Consider the following 8,322-nt stretch of genomic DNA (forward strand, 5'->3'; position numbering starts at 1 on the left):
AATAACAACCCGCAAGTGAGAAGAGTTGAATATGATGGTACCCCTCCAAATGTTTAACATGCTCAAACTTGGCGAGGTGAGCAAGGGGGAAGTTAGAGTCACATCGGACCTCCATTGGTTGACATATTACGGGGCCACTACTCGTACCATGAGTTTTATTGCAACTGGGGAGTCGGTTGAGTAGGGTTATTGCTCCAATAAGCTCCATTATTACCATGGAGGAGCCCGCTTCAGATTTGAAGCTCCGAAGTTCCAAAATCCCAAAAGCTTCCACCAAGGGCAAGGGAAAAGCAACCCAAAAATTGGTGGATGAGGATGAAGAAAAGGACCTGCGATAGGTTCCTTCTCATTATAAGGCCTACATGATAGAAGACCACAAAATCTTATACTAGCAGGCCAAGAGAACCAAGGAAGAAGGTTGCTTCCATGGATATGATGGCCCGACCAAAGTTAAGGAAGTGAACTTGGCACCAAATTGGGAAGAGCCAAAACCTATATACATAGTTGATGACCTCATCCCTAACAAGGAGCGGGTTTTAATTGCTCTCCTATGAGAGTATAAGGACTGCATGGCTTGGAAGTATATAGACATGAAGGGTATGCCTGCTAAAGTCGTACAGCACACTATACCGATGGTAGATGGCATCAGGACAATACGGAAGTGTCCCTATCCTATGAATCCAAAATACACGCTCATACTGAGGGAGGAGATCCAAAAACTCATAGATGTAGGATTCATCTATGAGATAGAGCATAAAGACTGGGTGTCACCCATTGGGATAGTCCTAAAGAAGAATGGAAAAATTTGAGTATGCATGGAATTAAAAAACGTCAATGCCACCACATGGCATGACCACTACCCATTGCCTTTCACGAAATATGTTCTAGAAAGGGTAGTCAGGAAGGAATCTTATAGCTTCGTAGATGGGTTCTCAGAGTACAATTAGGTATCCATCACCCCACAAGATCAACATAAAACTACCTTTGCGACTGAATGGGGTGTGTTTGCATCCAAGGTGATGATATTTGGGCTCACCTATGTGTCAGCCACATTTCAATGGCGGTTGATGATCACCGCCTTCAAGTACCTAAGAGACTTTGTAGAAGTCTTCTTGGACAACTTGTGCATTAATTCCAAATGGGATGATCATATGAAATACTTGAAGTTAGTCCTTGAGAAGTGCATATTGTACCAGATATCCCTAAATCCTCTCAAGTGTCAATTTTGGGTCAAACATGGAGTGATTCTTGGTCACATAGTGTCCAAAAACGAGATATCCATGGATTACAATAAAATCAAACTCATTCAGAAGCTACCCCCACCCATGAATGCCAAGAGAGTGCAGGGGTTTATGGCCTAGGCCATATAAGTTACTATCAAAGATTCATCCTGTTATATGCGAACATAGCCCGCTGACCATTATCTAAGTTGTTGATAGTATTTGAGTGAGTGTCAGAGATTCTTTGAAACCCTCAAGCTAGCTTTGGCTACATCATCGGTATTGTGGGCCCTGATCTGGAATCTATTATTCCATGTCCACATAGATGCCTCAAACTTTGCCATAGGGTGTGTGTTAGCCCAACTAAGGGAGTACAACTTGGACTGTCCCATGTACTTTGCTAGCCAAAAATTAAACGGCAGAGCTGAGATTAATTCCACCACAATCAAGACGGAAGGTCTAGCCATGGTTTATGTAAATAAGAAGTTTATGCATTACTTGTTAGACAACAAGTTTGCCATTTTTTTGTTCATTAGATGTTGCTATATTTGGTTAATAAGTCCTACATGACAAGACACATAACAAGGTGGATGTTAATCCTTCTGGAGTTTGACTTCACAGCTGCAGTGCATAAAGGAAAGACCCTCGTCCTAGCCAACCACCTCTCGAGGATTCCCAACGGAGAACCTGTAATAGGAGTCAAGGATGATCTTCCAGATGCTCCCTTATTTCTTATTGACATAATTCTAGAATGGGCAATTGAAATAGGCCATTACTTGGCAAAAGGGTTACTAGTTGATAAAGTCCTAAAGAAAGACAAAGCCCACAAACTCATTAACACTAGTTTGGTACAAGGTTATAAAAATGTCCTCGGACACTTTTATGTCCTGTTAACTTAGCCACTTCCTAGAATTATTCAAAAACATCCATAAACTATTTTGGGGTTTTTATTATCTGCCATAATAGCTTATATGCTGAAAAAAAATTGGAATGATTGGAACTTGCACCTATTACTTTGAGTTCTACCGAAAGTTTTAAGGTCAACCTAACAATAAAATCTCAAGCTGTTTTCTAAGGTTTTACATAAAATGGTCATACTTCTTCATTAGAATGAGCTTTTTTAGATTTTGTAAGTTGTAAGTCTAAGGATAACTATAACACATATGTTTAGATTGCTTTGGAGCAAGATAATCATACTTATTATGATTCATGGCCTCAACTGTAATTTTAGACAATGCTGGATAGAGCAAAATTTGTTCTTTTACAAATTCTTTGACACATATAACAGGTTCCAAACTCAGCCATACTTTCTATATGTCTTGAATAGGATATTACGGAGTAGTGTGAGTTTTAAGGGGACCTAATATCATGTAGAACACCAAATTCAAACCATATTTTGATTGTTCATTATGATGTAATTCATGCTAAATTCAAGGTACAAGGGTTAAAGGGTATCATAGGAACCTTAAAGAATTTAAATTATACTTATAGGGTTCCTCTAATCACATGAATGAGTGAGACCAATCAAAAAAAGTTATATGCTAACACTTATATGCAAGATAATTCAAAACTATAAAAGCGAGGTCTAATATGGAACCTATTTTGGTAGTTGAGATTATGAGCACATAATCTATTTTAGTTTTAGCCTTTACTGTGATGTGGTGACTTCCCTTATGATATAATATTTTTATGGTTAAGGTATGACACATTGTGGCTATTATGTGTAGTATATAATGATGCTTCATTATGAAATGCGACTTACAATGCAACCTGTTAGGCTAACCACTCTTGTTAATTGCTAAATCAATCTTGCCAAAATGATTTTTTAATAAAATTTTGTCACTCATGTGTGTTTTATATACTCTTAAACACTTTGTAAAAATGATAGCTCATTGAAATCATTTTTATTTTCAGGCATGCTAAATAAAGTTTCAAATCTGAGTACTATTTGTGTGAAATGCTATGTTACCATACATTTGTGAGGATTTTGTTATCACATGTAATAGTTTTTTGTGCTCCTTATATTTTTAGAAAATCATCCTATGAGTCTACCTTAAGCTCAAGAGAGGAAATCACCAAAAAGGGCATCTACATCAAGTTGTATTTTTTTGCCAAAACCTCAAAAAGACACTTCTATGTCTTGTTATGCTACCAAACTAGTGTTAAAGATGCACACCATACAGAATAATTGCATGCCAACTCTATCACATGGTAAAATATGGAAATATGTGCAGATATGTGTGTGAACACGAGTATGTGGACATGCTCGAGGAAGCACATTTGGGAATAATGGGCAGTCACTTTGCCCTACCGACATTATAGCATGTAAGGTGCTATAGGTAGGCCTTTGGTGGCCAACCCTCTTTGGAGATGTAACCGAGTTTGTCAAACGATGCAAGCCCTATCAAAGAGTGAAAATTCCCCATAAAGCGGATATGATGCCCCTAACGGGAATATTAGGCAATCAACCTTTTGAGAAATGGGGCATAGATTTTATTGGTCCTATAAGCCCAACAGCTAAAGGAACAAGGGCTAGGTACATAATCCCGGCTATCAATTATTTCACAAAATGGATGGAGGGCTGAGCCACAAAGAAAGGTGATCCATAATCTACAGCTAAGTTTTTATATGAATAAGTAATCACGCCATTTGGATGTCCCTTAGAACTAGTCAACAATCGAGGGACTCATTTCCTCAATAAATCAATAGTGATCCTGTCTAGAGAATTCAAGATCATACATAGGAAATCTACATCGTATTATCCTAGAGCAAATGGCCTAGACAAAAGCTCAAACAAAATGTGCTATATGGTTATAACTTGTACATTTGAAGCTAGTTGTATCGACTAGGAGCATAGACTCATTACAACATTGTGGGCCTATGGAGTGTCTTACAAAGTTGTGACGAATTGCACCCCCTTCAGCTTTAGCCTTTGGGGTGGAGGTAGTTATGCCAATGGAGTATGTAGTGCCCACCTTTCGCATCATGGTCAAGGAAAGGCTCACAAAAAATGCTTTAGTTGAGCACCTAATCGATCTCGAATGGCTCGATTAACACAAACTCATTACAACACTATCGGCCTACTGAATGTCTTACAGAGTCATGATGAATTGCACACCTCCTTTCGGGTGGAGGTAGTTATGCCGATGGAGTATGTAGTGCCCAGCTTTCGCATCATAGTCAAGGAAAGGCTCACCAAAAATGTTTTAGTTGAGCACCTAATCGATCTCGAATGGCTCGATGAGACAAGATTGCATGCAACGTATTGCCTTCAAGTGGAGAAGGCAAGGAGCTAAAAATGGATGGCAACCTTAAGGATCTTGAGGAGGGGGACCTGGCGCTCCTCTATAGTGTCAGAGCAACACCAAGCACAAACTTAAATATAGGGGCATGGGTCCCTACCACATAGTGTAGATTACTCCATAAGGCGCATGCCAAATAGCCACTCTAGATGGAGTCGAGATGGATGGCTACCTCAATGGTAGCAAATTGAAAAGATATCATGGTTTAGTCACTCTACAAACCCTCTAAGCCATCACCGAGACAAGGATCTCCAAGCTGAGGTAGCTTGTGGATGAAACACCAAGCCATCAAAGAAGCCAAGATACGTAATGCCAAAGTCACACAAAGCTACAGTAGAACACCTAGGCCCCGCGATTAATGAACTGACAGTAGATCTGGCTAGGTTGAGCATCCAATTGTAGGGTCTGAGTACAAGCGTCAAGGTACTCGTGGATCTAGGGCGAGCCATAACTTCATCTCTCGTGTGGTGCTAAAGGTACCCGTCAACCCTAATGTTGCTTCGGTTTGGGTTATTAGTGGTCAAATATTATAAGTACATTGGGGTATGTGGACTTGAAACTAATCGTTGCCCGCCAGGTGGTAGAGACTCGTTTTTATGTTCTTCCCATAGAGATGATCGATGAGCAAATGTGATCCTGGGGAGGACCTGGTGCTATGCCATAAACTTCCAAATTGATTGGAGAGTGCGAAATGCCACTCTCGCATACGGTGGAAAAACCTCAATAATTTTGCTCTATAAAGACCATTCTACTATGTGACCACCTTTAAGAGGCAAGGAAGTCTTAAAGGGAGGTAATTCAAAAGATCTAGAGATCTATTGTGCTCCCTGGTCTGGTCCCCAAAAGGAGATCCCTCCCAATGCCGCTCAAAGTCCTAGCCCTAATCACAATAAAGGCAAACCTTCATCACTGCAAGATACTCTCTTGCCTCTACTTCCCACACCCGTTGCCATGAGCAAGACCAGAGATTCTGTAAATAGGCCATCCTTCATGCACAATGCTACTACAAAAAGGAGGACAACCTTGGATTCCTGAAGCCATAGAAGGGTTTCTGATTCCTCCTCGCCCCGTGCCAACATGAGCAGTTCCATAAAAAAGCAGTGCACGATGACATCAATCGCCTCACCAAGTAAGGAAAAATTCCAGTACTCCAAGAGTAAAAGATTCACAAGCATTGGGTTGCAACAAAGCTCCTGAATGCCCAAGGCCACTATTAAGGTGAGCCATATGTTTTACCCTCGCGCCCAACACAACGGACCATTCTAAGAGCCTAAGAAGTATCATGATCCCATGCATAGTATGGCTCAAGGATAAAGTTGCCAAGGTCATCAAGGGAGCAATACAAGGACCGACCCCTAAGTGGGGTAGTTACACAAGAACCTTCCTCTAGGCCTATGTGAACACCATCAAAAGTCAACATACCAAGGGTAGCACCTGCAATGTCGTCCAGACCTTCTTCTCCTGTCAAGTCAAAGGTTGTGGTACCACAAGAATGTGCCTCCACTTGAGGTACAACCACATAAGAACTCACACGCCTTGTTTTGATCAACTTGAATGCAACAACGTCAATCCACACCTGACAACTAGGATGATGAGCAAAATCAACACATGCTCTACATGGCTGACGAGGCATGCTGCTGTTCGGAATTCAACTCCATTACATTCCACATAATTGACCCCTCATCACGTATGCGATCATCAAGTCCAGGTCTAGGTGAGTCTGTATGGTAGGCATATCACCCACATGCACCACTAGCTCATAAGTCCTTGGTAACCACAATGCACCCACCCAAATTCACTGTTAGCATTAGGTGAATATGGCCAATACATTTTTGCATTCTTGGACACTGACGTTATAGGTCTATGCATCGCCAAGTCTGTCTACCCCATTTTCTCTCTTAGGCAGCATCCTCAACATGCGACAACCCCCTCAACAACTTCGACAACTATCAAAATTTCCATTTTGAAGCCTACTAGTACCTAGGTGCCTTAGCCAACTAACTTGCCGACCCCATGCCTTAGCCTGCCATCCCTCTGGTCCGTGCCATAGGGACATCCTGCCAAATCAGCACCTTACACTGTCATCCCACCGGATCGTCATCATACTTCCATCTCACTGAATCGTTGGCACACTTCAATCCCACCAGATCATCACCATACTTCCATCCCGTCGGATTGTCTCGCCATGCTGCCAACCCATTGACTATTGCCATAACTACAAGCCCCCATACCCACTGTCTTAGTCATCCAACCAGCATGTCACCATAATGCTATCCCCTTGGTTGGTGGGATACTGAAAACTATAAAAGGACCCTTTATCCCCTCGGATCATCACCTTAGCCAAAATAGCCAGACTCTGTCTGTTTTTTGCCAAAATTACTACAACTCCTTGCCCCCTTCCACACTACCCACTAGCTTCCAGTTGAATGTCCTCTGCCTCGTCCTTGTCCTCCTTCTTCCCAATGGATCCCAAAAATGAATTCTTTGAATTCGAAAGGGAACTCAACCTCCACCCCCAAAATCCATCACCTGCCAATTCATTGCCCACCAGTCCATCCGAGTCCGAGAGCACTCCCTTAGTATCAATTAGGATGCCTTCTAACATACTCTATCCAAACTACAAACTGAAGAGGAGATCAATACTCAGCAGACCACTCAAGAGTCAATAGCACCCAATCGTCACTCCACCTTCTTGATCATCCAAGAAGTGCACGCTAGCACCAACACATGGAGAATACAAGGCCATCAGGATACTAGCACACTCTCCGCTTGGTGAAGCCTGGCTCCAACAACTCAATGGCTGCTGCACCATCCACTCCAAATATGCTTATCAGGGCCAAGATTATACCCTCTATTACCACAACACAGTAGCCTACTGCGCTGAAGGATCGAGAGATACAAGCATCATTGGTAATGACAGATCTAAAGCCAGTAGCGGACCAACTATCTTGCCACCTTGATATGAAGTTGCGTAGGGAGTTCATTAGCACATACAATATAAATTCACATCCTTGTGTACTCTGAGATGCAATAAGGACCTCAATGTGGATGTAGTGCATGTAGCCTTCAACCTACTAGTGGTCTCGAAAAAGTATACACAGAAGAAGAAGATGGACGAGCCCCTGAGCAGAATCTGCAACTATAATAAAAAGAAAAGCAAGGTCCGCATCAACTTTTCAAAGCTCACAATGCCAGAACTAGACAAATCAACAAGAGTACTCTAACTACTAACATAGGTCAAGCATATGGATCACCACCAATCTATAGTGTTGAACATACTCGCCAGGCTGGTAGAGCCGCAAGTCACAAATTGGGCAGATTATTTCTACACACAGATGATGGAGGACCTAAAAACACATGGAGATGTCTTGGGCAAACCAATGCTCTACATGCTTGTCATCTACCACATGTTGGAACAATAGCAGCTGCTGCTAGTAAAATTTGGGCTAGCCGACAAAGAAGCCATAGATTAATTTTTGGCTAAAAGAGAGCCAATGGTGCCTGAACCCAAGACGGTCAAGCCAAGTATGACCCATCAATCCACTCTGATCAACAACCACTCACAAGCCAACTGAGGGGGCAATATCAAGACTGTGAAATGCGGGTATCCTTGGAGTGACAAAGACGTCTCGAGGCCTCCAAGCGCCAACCCAAAGGCAAGGAAATAATTCAGCCCCCCATTGATGTGGACATGTTTCAAGAGAATGATAAAATTAATATCGGCCTCCACCTTGGGCAAGAATTGGTTCCTCCCACCTCGTCCACACCCTAGGATACAACCACTACCCCCCTACATGCCC

This window comes from Dipteris shenzhenensis, chromosome 24 (genome assembly GCF_047967505.1).
Source record: "Dipteris shenzhenensis isolate YYH24624 ecotype China chromosome 24, Dip_SZ_1.0, whole genome shotgun sequence".
Classification (NCBI taxonomy): Eukaryota; Viridiplantae; Streptophyta; class Polypodiopsida; order Gleicheniales; family Dipteridaceae; genus Dipteris; species Dipteris shenzhenensis.